At 39.1% G+C, this 17,040-nt stretch overlaps 1 protein-coding gene and 1 long non-coding RNA gene across 5 annotated transcripts in view; one reads left to right on the top strand and one right to left on the bottom strand.

The window, feature by feature from the left end:
• The window catches only part of ctif (CBP80/20-dependent translation initiation factor), a 60,856-nt gene that overhangs the window by 18,217 nt on the left and 25,599 nt on the right, over positions 1 to 17,040 (top strand). The gene's annotated exons all lie outside the window — the stretch shown is intronic.
• Positions 3 to 17,040, bottom strand: part of LOC102081771 (uncharacterized) — a 68,486-nt gene continuing 51,448 nt past the window's right edge. For both annotated transcript variants that reach the window (XR_003220867.1, XR_266714.4), the window contains exon 4: positions 3 to 3,305. This is a non-coding gene — a long non-coding RNA (uncharacterized LOC102081771). The remainder of the gene's footprint in view (positions 3,306 to 17,040) is intronic.

Below are 17,040 nucleotides of genomic sequence, written 5' to 3'. Positions count from 1 at the left end.
CACTGATTTTTTTCTTGTGTGAAACTACGCCATCCCGGTTTAGTACTGCAGTGAACAGGTATGAGAAAGCCATTCACAGGTCACAACTTTAAGAAGCTTTAGCAATACTGTGTGATTTGCTGTTAGAGAGTGACCCCTGGTGGTTAGGTGGAGGAATAATGTGCACCAAATGGAGTTCAGAGTCAACAGTGCTGGAGTCCGGTTTTTGATTAAATTACTAGAATATTAAGCATAATTACAGGAATGATCTTTCTTGTACTAAAAGAGAAATGTGTTGTTAATTTCTTTTTCTAAAACGAAAAAAAAAGGAACTTAAGAGTGCAAGATCAGTCTGTGTTATATGTACTTTCTGAGACTTGTTGATTGAAAATAAAAACTTTAGTGACACCTGCTGGTCAGATGCAGGAGTGAGCTGTAACTGTGAATAATGATGTTATATCTTCCTCTAGTGGGCAAATGTTTGCATAACATATATGCGTAGATGCCCAAATGATTCACACGGAAGAGATGTGGGTTGTTGGTTTCTGAGGCAGTCGCTGTTTTAGTCAGCGTCTGATTATCTCTAACAGCACTCGTGCAAAACTTAATGAGTAGGTTCACATTTTCTCCAAGTGTGTCTCAAAACAATACTTGTACCGTGATAGAAGTTATAATGCTTGCTCATTTTCATAGTCTGAAAATGCAAATCTATTAATAGTGACTTCAGTCCACAAAATACAGAAATGTATGCCTCAGTATTTCTGTGTACGTGTATTCTTTAGTTTAGCTGAAGTCCCCATGCAGTGTTTTCTTGCTCTGTAATAAGACAAATATACTGTCAGGTCAGTGTACAAACAACAACATAAGTTGACCCAGAGTCTTCAAGCAACTTAAAGAAGTCCAGTCGCTTTTCTTTCAAGCTCAGACTACGATGACCTGGATGACTGAGAACCTTCACAGACATATTGACCCAGAGTGTTTTCCAGATCACCAAGAACCCAATAATTTCAAAAACAAGAATGAAAACATAAATAAAATCTATGAGTGGTCAAAAGAGTCAAATAAAAGAGCAATAGAAAATATTTACATTGAGCTGTAATAAAGCATATAATAGAGCAGAAAAAGAGAGTCCTTTAGAGCTGATTTAAGAAATTGCCAGAACCTCCGTGACACAGAGGAAAAAAGATTTTTAAAAGAACTTCTTCAATATATTACAGATATATTGTGGACTTTAAAACAAATAATAAAATTTTAAAATCCATTTGAAATATCACAGATAGTGATGTGCTATTTTCATTGTACTGGTTAAGCTTTGATCAGCTGCATTTTAAACCATGTGCAACTGAGAGAGAGAGAGAGTATTGAGAGTATTGAGAGCTGCAAAACTGGCTTTAACTTAGTGATGGTTCTCAGTTGGTAAAAGCTTCCTTTAACAACATTCTTGATTTGATCGTTAAAAGTAAAATAACTCTCCATAAAAACACCATGATTTTTAACTGCAGTTTGAACTTATCTTGATGTTTGTGGAGCTTGGGATGCCAAATAAAATAACCTAAGTTAAGTGAAGTCATTTTGTTGAAGTGGTTTTTTTTGTCTGCATAACAGTGATAGTGAATTTTGTATCTATGAACAATAGAACAAAAGAGGTCGCGTGTACAATTTAAGTAAAAAAGGACCTAAAATGGATCCTTGAGGGATGCCGCAGTTAATGGAAGTTAGGAATGACGAGCAGTTTGGAATCTAAAGGTGCCATCAAATAAGGAAATCCAGTTTAAAAATATTTAGTTTAGATCATTGTCTAAATGCAGTAAAGTCTAGAAGAGCCAAAATCAGCAGATAAAAGGATATCATTATAAACTCTTAACAAGGCAAAATCTGCATCTTTCTTAAATTAGACTGAAATCTTTTAAACATATTAAAAGTATTCAAGTATGAAAAAACTTGAGAAAGGCAACTTTTTCTAAAATCTTGACAGGGAAAGTAACCTTATATATATTATAGGGTTATTCCGAGTTCCTGAACTATTGAGGAGGTTTAGCATCTTCTCTAAATGGGATCTAAGTGCCTCTTACTTACATTACTTGCAGTCTAAAGGGCAACAGCAGTGTTTCTGAACGTGACGTGTCTCGCATCAACAGAGTAAAAGTCATTTTGCAGCTGGAATGCTTCTCTGTATAAGGTATTGAGCATTGTGTTTTCCAACATGATTTGTGATTCATTGAGGTGACGAGAGTTCACATTAGGTCACCCTCCTCTCTTCCTCCCCTGCTTTCTGAGCCAAAATATCCTCCGTCTTTCATGGTGTTTAAGCTACAGTGTCTTCCTCTTTCCTTCCCCTCTTGGCCTTTGAGCTGAGCTGCGCCGCTCACGCAGCTTGGGTTAAGATGGATCTAGGTGAGCGATCGAGATGGCTTCCTCACTGTATCATTTCTGAGCCAAGATTGTCGTTTCCGTTCATTCAGTAAGGGCCAAAAGATAGATGGGGTCATCAGCGTTTCTGTGCTGCGATCGGGATCAGAGACGCAGAGCTGGGAATTGTGTGCCACATTTTCTGTTTTGTTTTCCCTGACATTTCTCAGCTGTTTCTGGCAATTCTCATCTTCTCCCAGTTACTCTTTTACGTTCCGATTGTGTGAATATCGAGCCCTGGCAAGCTGATCCCAAAACCATGCCCTGTGGGGTCATGCAGCTATAAAGCAAGGCCACTGATGCCCAGTTGTTTCTCATACCAACAAGGCCATTCACTGACACTCTCTTTGGTCTTGAATAGCCCTCAAGATAACAGGAAGGGTACTTAAGTCTTCCACAAGAGACCACAGTGTAAAATAAAACAAAATCAATGTAAACCTTGGTTGGAATGATAAGCACAGGGTTTTGTGTTCGAAAGTATGTACATCTTTTTGTGGCCCGTTAGATGACTAGAAGTTTCATAGTTAACTGGGATTACATTAAATTACAAATTGCATACCCCACTGAGCATGGTTTTGTTACTAATAGAAAGGGAGTCTTGTTTCTTCAGTATTGTCATCGCTTTTATTGTCATGAATCTCTATTAAATAAATATATATCCTCAGCATCCTGGCTCTATATTTATGTTTGCAGGGATCTCTCCTTTCTGCTGGCAACTTGTTGCACTTAAACGGTGATCCTTAGTCGTAGACATGGACAGCTGAATATCCCATAGACTAGTAGATATTCCAGTTGTACAGTACTTTTCCACTGGAAGCCTGCCTGATCAGCACGTGCATGTTGTTGCAGACAAGTCTTCCTGGTCACAATAAACTGGTAGACATGCAGACATCCTCATGGGGCATCTTGTTCACCTTCTGAGGAAAAAAACATTTACGCTTAGGCCTTGACATGCTCACAAATAAGGAATCTCTTAAAAAACATCTGTATTAAATGCCCATTCTCCCTAACGTAATATTTAGTCATCAGTGGATTTTTATTTATTTCTTTTGTCTTTCAGTAGTTTCATTTTGTGCTGTTATACACCTACAAACAGTGAAATTCTGTATTTTTTCCAACACAAACTCCTAATTGTAAGATTTTTGCACCCATGGCCGTGCAGCCTGCTGACAAACCAGTTTCTGACAATTTGGATAATTCTTTCTAAAAACTATAATTGGCAGCATATACATTTAAAAGTCAGCTTTTCTTCAATGCAAAATTTTATTCTCATAATAAAATCATTTGAACTTCACACTTCCTGTACACCAATCTTTACCTGATATAAGCTTCTTTTCTACTTCTACTTACTCAGTTTGGCTCGACTTGACTTGGTTTTCCGTTTGGCAGTAGTATGGGGTACCAGGTACTTTTTCAGTACCTACTTGGGCGGGGTTAAAAGCCAGTTGAGTCATACCAAAAATGTGATGTCAACAGACAGAAGGGCACAGAGTGACATCACTGCATGAGCCATGAGAGCGACTCCTACGCTAGAATCAAACCCACCATTTTTCAAACCCTGCAAATTTAGTTTAGCCAATTTTGTGTCTTCCTCAGTAAGAACTCGCTGACAGATCACAACCACACAGATCACAGTGTTGTTGATCACAGTGTTGTGTGTTTGCTAATTTCCAAGTGACTATTTTCCTGTGCTACTACACGCATGCATGAAAAGAACGGGTCTAAACATTGTCTGAAGTTGTTTTTTCTCACATGCAGCACAAGAAGGTTCCACCTCCTTTGTGGAAGAAACAATTAAACCACTGATTCATAACTATTTTAACTTAACAGGCACTTAAGAAAAAGCTGTGAGTAGACATTGCTCCTTATCATTTGTCAGTTGTTGACAGTTGTGCCATAGAGACATTACTCCTCTCAACTTCTTAGATGGAAAATTAGCCTTGGGGGCCCACTCGGGGCAAAGAGATGTCAGTTTTAATTAAGAAGCAGTAGAATTGCATCAAGATTAAAGGCGAAAATATAAATATGTATCACAACTTTGGTTCCCACATTCCGATCCTTTTACTCATATTATGACTCTATATATTTATCATGTGAACCCGTTGCTGCTAAACTGCCCTATTGTATATTAACTGCCTCCATGGATGGAAGGATAAATAGATAGAAAGATATCATCAGGTATTTTTCCACTCATAATGTAGTGGACTTTTCCAGAGTCATCACTTCCAGCTACTGCATGGCAGGACTACATCATCCAAAGTCCCCGTCTGCAATCCACACTTCCTTCCAACATTCACTTCCCCTTTTTCCAGGAGCCACAATGCGCTTACAAATAGCCCTGGGACGTGGAAAACCTCTCATTTGTGCGAGGGCGTGTGAGCAACCCAGTGAGAAAGGGCTTCCTCCCTTTGCTTTAAGGTTCTGCTGCACCTCCACTGGCCTCTGTGGAATGTCATCCTGCAGACACAATGACCTGCCTTCACGTGCAATTTCAGGTTGTAACGACAGAAGCATCCAAGGGTCAGGGAGCAAGTATTTGATTCATGCCACGTATCCAATGGATGCTGGGAAACATGAAAGGCTGTATAAAAAGAATACTTGTAATCGCCCTCACGTACAAATTCCTTCGCACAAAAGCAAATAAATAAGACAGAGGCAGTTAAAATAAAACAGGTATAGACAAAACATGGATGTGGCCACCGTGACATGGACTATCATTTAATTGTTTGCCCTAAAGTATACCCTCCTTTTTCATCCTTATTGCTTCTAATGAGTACCATGTTTACCAATTGAAGATGCTGTATAAGGCTCGAAACCAGCTACTGAGACCATAAACTCATCAACAAAGTGTTTCCTGAGGTCACCGGTCAAGTGATCAGTAGGGTCATTTTTCCATTTAACGCTAACTAATCTGACTTATTCTTGCAACCACATGACTAGCCCCCCTGCTGGCCATTTGAAAGAATGCAAGCCACTTTCACATTCAGTTGACTTTTCAGACCCAGAGCCAAAGCCCGTACCTAATATAGAGTTTATGCACTTGTTGTACTGTGTTGTCTTGTGACTTTTATTCTATATTGTTCCATATTTATTTGTGTGTAAGAAAGCAAAGTGTAAAAATATTCCATTGGCAAAGTTTAAACATTTTCTCATTACACGTGTGCTTTTGTATGTATAGTTGTCCAACTGTTTGTTAATACAAACATTTAATCAACCAATTACATGGCAGCAACTCAGTGCATTTAGACATGTAGACACAATTGAGAGGTCCTGCTGACGTTTAAACCGAGCCTCAGAACAGGGAAGACAGGTTATTTAAGTAACTCTGAACATGGTGTGTTAGTTGGTCCCAGAGGGGCTGGTCGGAGTTTTTCAAAACTGCTGATTTGCTGGGATTTTCCCACGCAACCATCTCTAGTGTTTACAGAGAATATTCTGACAAAGAGAAAATATCCAGTGACCAGCAGTTCTCTAGGCAAAAATGCCTCGTTAATGTCAGAGGTTTGAGGAGAATGGCCAGACTTCGTCGGCCTGATACGAAGGCAAAGTAACTGAAATTAATACTTGTTACAATCAAGACATGCAGAAGAGCATTACTGAATGCACAAAATGTCAAACCTTGAAGCAAATGGGCAACAGCAGTAGAAGATCACCCGGGGTGAGACTCCTGTCAGCTAAGAACAGAAACTGAGGCTACAGTTCACACAGGCTCACCAAAATTAGACAATAAATGGATCCATATTCCCTCATATCAACCATTGAGGCTGGTGGTGGCAGTGTAATTGTTTGGACAATGCTTATTTTTCTTCTTTTTTCCTTGTACCACCTGAGCACTGTTTTAATGACACAGACTACATGAGTATTGTTACTGAACGTATCCACGTCTTTATGACCACTGTGTGCCCATTTTCTGATGGCTGCTTCAAGCAGGTTAATGCAAGTAGAGTATCCAATAAGTGTATACTGTACATTGTACTGTACAGCAGTGGGTTCACATGATAAATATGTGGTGTCATGTATTAATATTAGGTTTTTTGTGTTTGGTTCGGTAAAAAAAAAAAAAATTGCTTCTCAAAAAAAGAAACAATAAAATAAAAATAAAGGGCACCAGATAATGAGGAGAGCACTTGGGTGCAACCCGGGAGAAAAGGAGAGTGCAGCTAGTCACTGAGAAGACATCCGGTCTCTGGTCTGTGAACAAAGCCGTCCAAACGGAGAACAAAGCAGGAATCTGGAGCTGAGATATTACAGACTGGTTGGCCCCTCAGTGTGGAAGTGTACGTGCCGCAGAGCAGGACTCCCGTTATAGAATGACACTGGGGGCGGGGTGGGTTTCTTTGGTGGTCTGTGTGTCAGCTGTCAATTTGTCTGAGACGTGCAGTTCATACGCATTCATTTGCTGATCTTTCCGGTAGTTTTAAGCTAACCTTAAACCTGTCTCCTTTATGGCATTTTTACTATCTGTTACCTCTTCTCGCTGTGTTTCCTGCAGTTTGCCTTTTCCTTTTTCCTACTTATGACCACTACCCTTATGCTCTGCCCTCCACCCTCCTCATGGTGTCCTTCACTCCTCCCCTCCATCCTTCAAATCTTGGTAGGCAGCAGAACAATATCCATAGGGTCATGGTGACCGGCAGCCCCCCTCCACGTGGTTACTTCCTGCTATTGTCTCTGGTCCTACTACTGATTGGCTCCTACACTCTATTAACCGCACACATACTGGGTTAATCATCATTGTACTCTGTTCTGCTCTGGGCTCTGGCTTGGGAGAAAGACTAGAGCCATGCTTACATGCATGCATGAAAGCACAATACCATGGGAAATGTATGACCACTCACACAGAGGTATTCAATACGTCACCAGTGACTTGACCCGTTTTATCACATATGAGTGGCAGAAAGAATATGGAGTGGTGTATGCAAAAGCATAAAATATATCGTAGTGGAATGCCAAAAATTAATTGTTTAATTGATTTTATTCCCTTTTAATCAAATTTTATGGTCTTCTTTAAAGAAACAGTGTAGCACACTCTCCATGAGTTTAGGTTTTTGTCACAGTAATTATTCCTACTATTCATAGAGACCTTTCTCCGAGAAGTAATTTGACAGGAATTCCCAAAGCTTCACAAGTGTACTTAGTACAGTCTTCACTGAATATGTTTGCTTGTTGAACTTTAGAAGATGCATGCTTTCTTGTAGACACTTAGTTTTGTTGTCTGAATCTAAGACTCAAAATGAGATAAACTAATTATGTTGGTTTTTGAGTTGCATGTTGTTTTAGAAAGCTCAGGAAAACATTTAAAGTAAAGAGGCTGATATGCCAGTTGATATTAGCTATTTGTCAATCGATTAGTATAAACTTTTATAATTGCTAATAAATAAAACTTTAAAATTTCAAGTTTAGAAGGGGGAAATGCACTTTAACCATGTTTTGAATATTGAGCTTGCATAGTTTGTCCACCAGAGTGCAGTCTGCAAAGTATGTAGGTTATTAACACACCCGCGGACTAGCTGAGCCAATCAGAGTCAGGCAGAGTGTAAATAAATAATCCAGTCCAATAAGGATTCATGTAACAAATGGTAGAGAAATCAGTTTGTGTTTGAAAGAAAAAAATATATATAACTTGATGTATCAGATTCTTAATTATTAACTATTGTTATCAGTATGGGCCTTAAAAATTAGTTGGGCTCTAGTATAAAGTGAGTTGCCAATGTTTTAATGATTTCTGTTTGTGTGTGTTTGTCGAAGCAACACTATAATACTTACATCGCCATGCACCTTTAGTTTCTCGTGATTAACGCATTATGTCTGTTTTTTGGACGCACCTACCCCCTCGGCAGCTGCTCACAATAGGCTCTGATTAATCAAGCGTGTCAGTATGTGTAGTAATCTTTGCAATTGAGCACACAATCATCAGAAAAGTGGCTCTTTTGACAGCTTGCTGTTTTACGTCAGAATTTTTTTCTCCTACTGTGGTAATCGTCCTCTGAGAAATAGGCTCAGCCAATTAGCGGTAACGCGGCCTTTAAAGGTTTCCTCGGGGTAAGTCTAGGGAGAGCTTTCATCTAATGCTTGTTACTTTCAGATCATCCTGGATAAACGCAGACACCAACCATATTCTTATACACAGCAGAAGTCCACTCATAAAGGCAGTGTTGTTGTAAGACAGACTTAAAATTGTCATACCTGCACTTTGATCATAATAATTTGCATTCCTGTGTGCTTATTCCTAAGGAACGAGGTAATCTTAAGTTTGTGATTACAGACTGTAAAGTTTTACTGTAAGCAGCAGCAAAATGTCCTCATAAAAATATGTATATGCTATTTGCCGGTCTTCATAAATATAATAAAGAACATCACACAGACACACACACAGAGTATTGGGATGTAGAGAGAACATATGATTGAAGCCTTTTTTCATTATTCTGAGAGCTGCCAAGAGCACAGCTATATGCACTTAAAACCTGCTGCAGCAGCAGTTAATTTCTATAGGGTACTACAGTTTTTCTCCCTTTTTCACTCTCCGACACTTTGATCCTGCAGTGTTCTCCATATCCTCCAGTAGCAAGACCCCTGAGTTCTTTGATGTACCTGTCTTAGCATCTGTGGCGCTGGCCTCTGATCACTTATTAAATGAGACATGAATGTCAGGACCTCACATCTTTGCCTCTTATCACAGATCATCTTGTATACGCGACTGTGGCAGCTCTAAATCTCCTCAGCCTGTACTGTTAGCATGCATCAGCTACAGACTAAGTTACATGAAAGGCAATGAGTATCATGAAACATGAAGGAAATCCTGTACTAGAGGGGTTTTATAGATTCTGAATACTAACGTGACAAGATGGTCCGATAAAAAAGATCCAGGATCAGCATGTTACTGCTCATTTATCTTTTCCTGCTACTTAAATCTAACGGTAGAAATGCTATCTTTCATCATATAAAGTTAGTACGTAAGAGTGCTAATAGTTTGCTTTTGGTGAATAATTTAAAAATAAAATCACTTAGTACTGTAAAAGTCACACTATGTGTAAAATTTCATATAGTACTGTGCAAAAGTCACGCTATATTTCTTTATACTTACATATGTTTCAGTAAATGCTAATTTTCCTATGAAAGGATACGTGGAAATACAGTAAATAGGACAAAAACAGAGTTTGTACAATTGTAGCTAACTTGAAAGTCAAAATTTGGTATGACCTCCTTTATTCTTCAAAGCTCTTCTTTGGATGTTGGCTGCCTTTTGTTCCTTTTGTCAAGGTGATCCCACACTGCTTAATATTGTTGAGGTCTGGGCTCTGGGGAGGCCAATCCTGGTGTGCTTTTACTGCACTGGAAATGTGTTTGGGATCATTGTCAAAATACTTACCGTAATTTTCTGGGTTCATAACTCCATCTTTTGATTAGATCCCCAACATCACTGCCTGAAACACAACCCCAAGTTAGATACATGACTCCATCAGCGTAGCTGCTGATTCTCGGTCCAGTTCTTATTTCTCTTTCTTAAGAATGGCTTCTTGACAGCCACCCTTCCACCGAGACCATTTCTGTTGAGGCGTTGGCAAACAGTAGATGGATGAACTGAAGAGCCAGATGCATCTCTCGGGTCTCCTATTTCTTAAGCATATGACTCAGATAATGTTCATCTGATGTAGTTTTTAAGCCTGCTAGTAACAAAGTTAAACAAAGAAACTGTTTAAAATCTGCCCCCCACCCCACCCCTCACCCCCAACAAAACAAAAGACAAAAACTTCCAACTCTAATTTCCTTACAGACACAGAAAGGAGCGTTATTTGTTTGGTTTGGCCTGTGAATGAAACGTTGAGGAACGTTTTTGTATTTTGATTTTACGTGCCTGCTGTCTTGTATTGACAGCGGCTTTTGTTGTCATTCTTGCTCGCTCGCTCTCCTCTGCTCTCAACAACCTGTCCTGTAATGCCACCCTTGGGGCAGCTTTAAATTTATTGCTTTTGGCTGAAAGCCCTTGCAACATAAATAAACTAAGAGAAACAATGGAGCGACTCAATAAGCATCATACCAGAATTGTTACAAAGCAGAAGGGAAAGGAGGACATGCATTTCATTTTCTATGCTATAGCAGACAAAGTTTTATAATCTTTATTCTCCATTTCCATTCTCCACATTTCCACCCTGTTAACATTTCTCATTTCCTTACTTTCCTTCCTTGCAACTTATACTCCTTCCATACTCATAATTGTTATGAATAGATCAACAATGGCATTTGACCTGGTACGTGACCGTTTAGGCTAGGGCTGCCACAAACGATTATTTTGATAGTCGACTAATCAGATCATGCATCCATTGGACGTAAAACGTACAGTTTATTGCATCAGCATGCATCTGCTCTTATATAACTATCATTAGCTTACAGCTTGAAGTGTTTAAGGTATGTGCTAACTAAAAATAAAGACAAGATGATAGTTTATTAAATATTAATGACATTTGCAGATTGTTTCGGTGGAGTTTAATAAACTCAGCCGTCTGCTCCTTGCTATCTAAAATATAACAGGACACCGGAGTATATTCTCGAGCATCTCACACTTCTGATAATCAGTTGTCTGCTTGACGTTTATTCAGCTGTGTAAAAACTGTAACTTTTCTCAGCCAAACCGATTTACTCAGGAACAAATAAAATACTAAAAAAAACAATAACATTTTTAAGTTATCTAAGTGACTTATATTACATGTTTAACCTGAGTAGCGAAAGACAGCGGTGGGTTTGAAAACGATTTGCCGGGAGTCCGGTGTTCTCACCGACTCTAATGAGCCTTGAACCCCGGCTCGCTATCGAGCTGGTGGGTAACAGACGTCTCCGAAAACGTCGGAGTGCTTTTGAAAATATGTGGTGTCTTGTTAAACTGAGCAGATATTTGAGGTTAAACAGCTACATTCTGGCCTGAAAATATGTTAAACTTTATTTTGTGACCCCAAAAAAATAAGAGTAATATTAAAACTAACTAGCTGCCGCCATTGTTGACATCTGCGCTGGGCCGCGCTATGAATTCTGGGACACAGCTTCTTCTTCTTCGGGGTTTAACGGCAGCTGGCATCCTTGTACATGCAGTGCTGCCATCTTCTGTTTCAGTCCGTTATTACACTCTTAAATACTACTACTTATTCCTGCGACTTTTGGGATCTTACAACGCTTCAAACGACGCGTCGACTATTAAATTAGTCGTCGACGATTTTAATAGTCGACGTAATCGTGACTAGTCGACTAATCGTGGCACCCCTAGTTTAGGCAACTCTTTAGAAAAACTGAATCCTCTCAAATACTACTAAATATTAGTGGGGCCAGATCAGTGAAACTACACGATAAATGTGTGAAATTGGAGAAACGGACATTTTTATATAGCAGACAGTTTAAATACTGACACTTTTCTGACATTTAATTATTTATCTGTTACTTAATTACTTTGGTGTAGTATAAGGAGAGTCTTTATCAATAGGAAAAGATGTAAAATGCATGAAAATACAGTTCAAAGTTCAAAATTTATAGTCACATTTTACAGTCATGTTTTTGGAATTTTCAGTTCAATTCAATTCAATTCAGTTTTATCTATACAGCACCAAAACACAACAACAATTGCATCAAGGTGTTTTATTTTGTAAGGTAGCCCCTACAACTGAGTGTTTTTAACATATTAACTGGCTTTGCACTTTATTTTAGCTACATGAAATGCTAGTAGTTGTTTAGCATGTTATTAAGCACTAATTATCTGGACATCTGTGAGCTTTGCCCGTAAACTTTGCAAGCTTGCTAGCATTAGCTAATAACTAGCTAATTGCTAATAACACTCCACACTTTCATCCAAATATGGCAGCTTCTGGCTCCAAAATAACAAAATAATATGGTGGCAGCTAACATCAAAACTTTAGTATGTGTAGTTCAATTTTAGACAGATTGACCTTTTTTTTTTCCTTTAACCTTTATTACTAACATTGATAGGAAATTAGATAGTCGACAGGAAAGTAGCAGCAAGGGGGAATGATGCAGGAAACTAGAGCTATAATAGCATCCCATCTTTCACTGGTACCTACATGAAATAGGTTTCTAAACAGGTTTTCCTTTTTTTAAAATTTATAATTGAGCTGGATGGGAAAAAACAAGCACTATCCACTAACTATAATGACTACTGTGTGCCAAAGTCAGAACAAATGCGTGGCAGAGGTGCTGCTCTTGTTTCAGACTGCTCCTGGTGCAGATGAACACCTGAAGGTAACAGTCTGGAGGAATCTGCGTGGTTGTTTTAGGCAGTCCTGTAACCGTGGCAGCCTGTGTCTAAAGAAAATTCCAAGATGGTAATGATGACAAAGAGTTCACAACCCAACTCCAGAGTGAATTATTTACTGTGATTTATGTGCTAACCTGTGAATGTCCTTGGCATGCTACAGGACCAGTCAACTTCCCCTGAAGGCGGACGCGCAACACCCAAGCGCAAAACACAATACACGCATAAAAGAGACACCACAGTCAGGGCTATAAAATTCAAGCTGATTTATTTTTCAGCTGTTGGCACGCTGTTTGACATCTGAGACTTGATGTTGTTTTAAACTTGGAAAAACTTGAGTTTGATGGTTTACATCGCCATGCTGTTTACTTTTCTACAAAATAAGGCTGCGTACTATACATGCATATCCACGACTGAAGACTGAAACTGAGGACTGCAGGAACGATCATTGTTAGCTATTAAAATGCGTGTGTTGTGCCAGCTCTGGCTTGTTAAGGCTTCGGTTAAAACAAGCGATGAATGTTTTAAAAGGAAGCTCTGCCTTCACATTAGCAGGGCTCGAGCCCTCATCACTGCCAGCTCCATTATTACAGACTACTTCAAGCATATAAAATCCAAATCGAAAATATTCCTCAAATTTAGCTGTCATGAGTCTGAATCCTCATTATTAGCCCTAATTGTCCAATGGACGATAAAATTAAGAGTCTGAATAAAAGACTACAGACAGAGGTGATAAAAAGGGTTAATCCTTCTTTTCATTTTTGTAGTGCAGCTCGTCATTCATCTCCACCAGTGTATCGTAATCTTTAAAGAGCTGCATTTGTCTTAAAAAAAAACATACAGATGTGATCAGATCCACAGATAAAAATCAGTCTCCTTTTCTATCAGCTCTTGCGCAGGCAGTCCCTCCCCTCCATCCTTGTCACGTCCACAGGGCTAGCATGGCCTGCCTCGAGGTGAGAGGTCTTCTGGCTGGGGACCAGCACAGTATGGGTCCTCACTTTGATCTGCCTTAAACTGGCTGCTACCTGCAGATAGCATATTCACTCCATGCAGCTGCTTGAGAGGCAATTCTACATTTCTCGTTTCCTGTCTCTCGATCACGTCTCTCTTATCTGATAGAAACTGCTCACATTTTTTTTTCTATTTTTATATTAATAGCACTTTCTAATGAGATCTAACTAGCAATAGGAAATGCAGCAAGTAGAGTGTTTAAGAAATATGTGGTGGAAACTGTTTGCTCTAGTGTGTGTGTGTGTGTGTGTGTGTGTGCGTGCGTGCGTGCGTGCATGTGTGTGTGTGCACTCACTGTCATCTGGTTACCATTTGAGGGCAGAATTATAGCTAATGATATCCTAGAGGAGAACTACAGTAGCTAAACATGCAACAGTTTCTCCGTTTTGTCTCTCCACTTCTCTTTCCTCCCTCTCAGATCATTCCAGTGGTAAGAAGAGTTAAATCATGAGGGAACAAAGGCAGAGTCTATAATATGGGTTAGTTTGTTAGAGGCTAAAAGCCATGTGTGTATTTAGATTTCCAGACTCTTTGCATCTCAGATTTCCATCAGAATTCAACTATAATAATTTTGGGCTCTTCAGTTTTTCTTTTGAGTGTTTTTAGATGATCTGATTTTGCAGTGCGATGCTGTACAGGTATGGTCTGTACTCTGTGTGTACTCACTGTCCTTGGAGGAGGTTTATGAAAGGCTGGCATAAGTCATTACAGGACTAAAGAACCGCTGACAAACATTTTCTGTAACACAGTTTTCTTTTCACTTCATCTCACTCTTCTGTAATATATGGAAACCAAAGCTTGTAGCTCTAAAAAGTTCTCTCTCGTGTTACTTCTAAACCAGAGCGGTCATGAATATACCAACACCAGAATTGGCTTGCCCGGGTATCCAGTTTAGTGCACTGACTGGATCACTTCGCAGTGTGCCAAAAAAAACTACAGGAGGAGGATGGCTTTTTTGTTTTGTGCACTCGGACGCATTGTGTTAGAAGTTGTTAAGAATGCATCATGTCACACGTGGTTGTCTGAACATTTAAATTCATCCAAGCCACAGGTATGAGTCATTATCAGTTTTACGGCCGTCTTAGCAAAGCAAGCCAAGGAGCCATGCTGATGCATGTCTTTATAATGACAGCAGACTGAATAAAAAACAAAAAAAAACAAAAAAAAAAACTGAGACCAATTCTTAAATTGTTCTAACTTCTCGTCAGACGTCTCAGGCTGTTTATGATCTATGGTGTAAATGGATGATTCATTAAACGTATTCCTAACATTAAAATAAAGGGAGAAATGTACTGTTTTAGTTATTTTGCATTGAATTAAAGTCTAGGAGCCCGGCTTCATGCCAAGGTAAACTAAAAAAATGCAAACAAAATGTTAAAAGTGCTCATGTGATCATTATCAAAAGGCATTATTGTCCTTATATGGTGGATATTATCAGGTCATGAGACAAAAAAAGCTTTGAGATTTTTTTGTCATTCTTTTATGTAGAAGAAGAAAATGATGATACAGAATTCTACAGTATCGACCAAAAACTGCACAGCGCTCTGCCTCATGCACTTTTTTATTTTAATCCTGTCCTGTCTGGTAGCTTTTGCAATCAGAATTATGATCTGAATGCACTGTTGTGCCAAACGCATTATAGAGCCAGGTTCAGCTCTATAAATTCTCAATAGGCTCCTCTTGTTCAGGGTTTATCTGACTATTTCTTAATTTCTGGTCGTTGTATTTAAAGTTATTATATTATATGTGGTATACATTATGACAATGTCTAAGGCAGGACAGGATAGAGTACAAATAGAAATGCATAACATGTCGTCAACTGCTGCACCTGTAAGGAAAACAAACATACAACACCTGGGACACAGAAATTCGAAAATGTGTGTATGTGTGTGCGTGTCGCACAATGTACTTGAAAATGAGGGTGGGAGACCTAAAACCAGGAGTACCAAGCCTCCCGCACTCACTCTTATTGCACACTGCCTGCGCTAGTCCTGCCTGTAACCATGGTAACAGCGCATAGTGATGATGTTTGACTGACAGGGCTGATGTTTAATGGATGACAGACAGTCTTACGTCCTTTTCACAAGAAGTGAACTGTATAAGTAAGACATCCAACACAGTGTGCATTGGAAATATCCATGTTAGAGCTAACTGTAAAAACATGCTCATGTTTCTTATTTGTTTGATTATACTTTGTCGCTTCTAATGCAGGGCAACTTGTGCTATTTATTAAACTGTGGGGAGTGGATTTACCAGGCTGGGCCAGTTTTAAAACCCTGGGGAGTGTTAAGTCTTGATTTAAACTAAAAACATTGATAACTGTTCTTCGTCCCTGAATGAATTATTGTTTATTTTCATATCTCTGCTGCTTTCACCTGCACAAGTGTGAGGATATCCTGCTTTCCTCTATCCTATTACATTTTAAACAGAATATGTCTGAGTTCAGTTATTGGTACAATAAAAAAAGAGACTTATAATAGCTTTTGTTTCCCTCTTATCCATTTTCATGCAGTTTTAGACACTTGGCTTCTTTTTAATACATTTGTATGATGATTGCTGGTGCTCAACTTCTAATGATTCCAGAGTGCATAAACACACACACACACACACACACACACACACAATATGTACTGGTCATTACTGAGTAAATTACTGAGTGTGTCTGTTTGCAGTGAATGACATGAGGCATTTCACCATAGCCATCCTATTACTGTAGTTTGTCAAAGTCATGCCTGCGAAAAACTAATCAGAATCAATAACTCTCACTCAGCTATTACTGTGGTAATAGTTCAGTCATCCTTTGGAAATGAAAAGGATGTTTGAAATCCTTGTTTGAAGCAGCCGATCAAAGAGATCTTCAAGGACAATTCTACATACTATAGGTGGATCAAACAGTTCCAGGAACTCCCTGAGGATCACTGCCCAGCAGGGAGCTCCGAAGAGAGATGGCTTATGCCTTAAAGGGATTTTTTTTTTCTGCTTTTATTTGCATGGCCAATGGGAACTCTACATTGATGCAACAGCTATTCAATTCAGTTTTATGTTACTCATATAGCACCAAATTATAACAAATGTCTCATCAGGACTCTTTGCATTATAAGGTAAAGACCATACAGCAGTAGAGAGAAAACCACAACATTCAGATGACCTCCAATGAGCAAGCACCAGTGGCGACAGTGGGAAGGAAAAACCCCATTTTAACAGGAAGAAATCGTCAACAGAACCAGGCTCGGGGAAGGGCAGTAATCCACCACAGCCGGTTGTGGCGAGCTGGTGGTTGGCAAAGGAACAACAGCGGCAATAACAGGATAGAAGATATCGCCAATAGAGCGTGTATGTTATATACTCTTAATGTCCAACAGGATATTAGGATATATTTTTTCTTT

This window comes from Oreochromis niloticus, linkage group LG7, assembly GCF_001858045.2.
Source record: "Oreochromis niloticus isolate F11D_XX linkage group LG7, O_niloticus_UMD_NMBU, whole genome shotgun sequence".
NCBI lineage: Eukaryota > Metazoa > Chordata > Actinopteri > Cichliformes > Cichlidae > Oreochromis > Oreochromis niloticus.
Note: the sequence above shows the minus strand (reverse complement) of the source record. Positions and strands in the feature narration are given on the sequence as shown.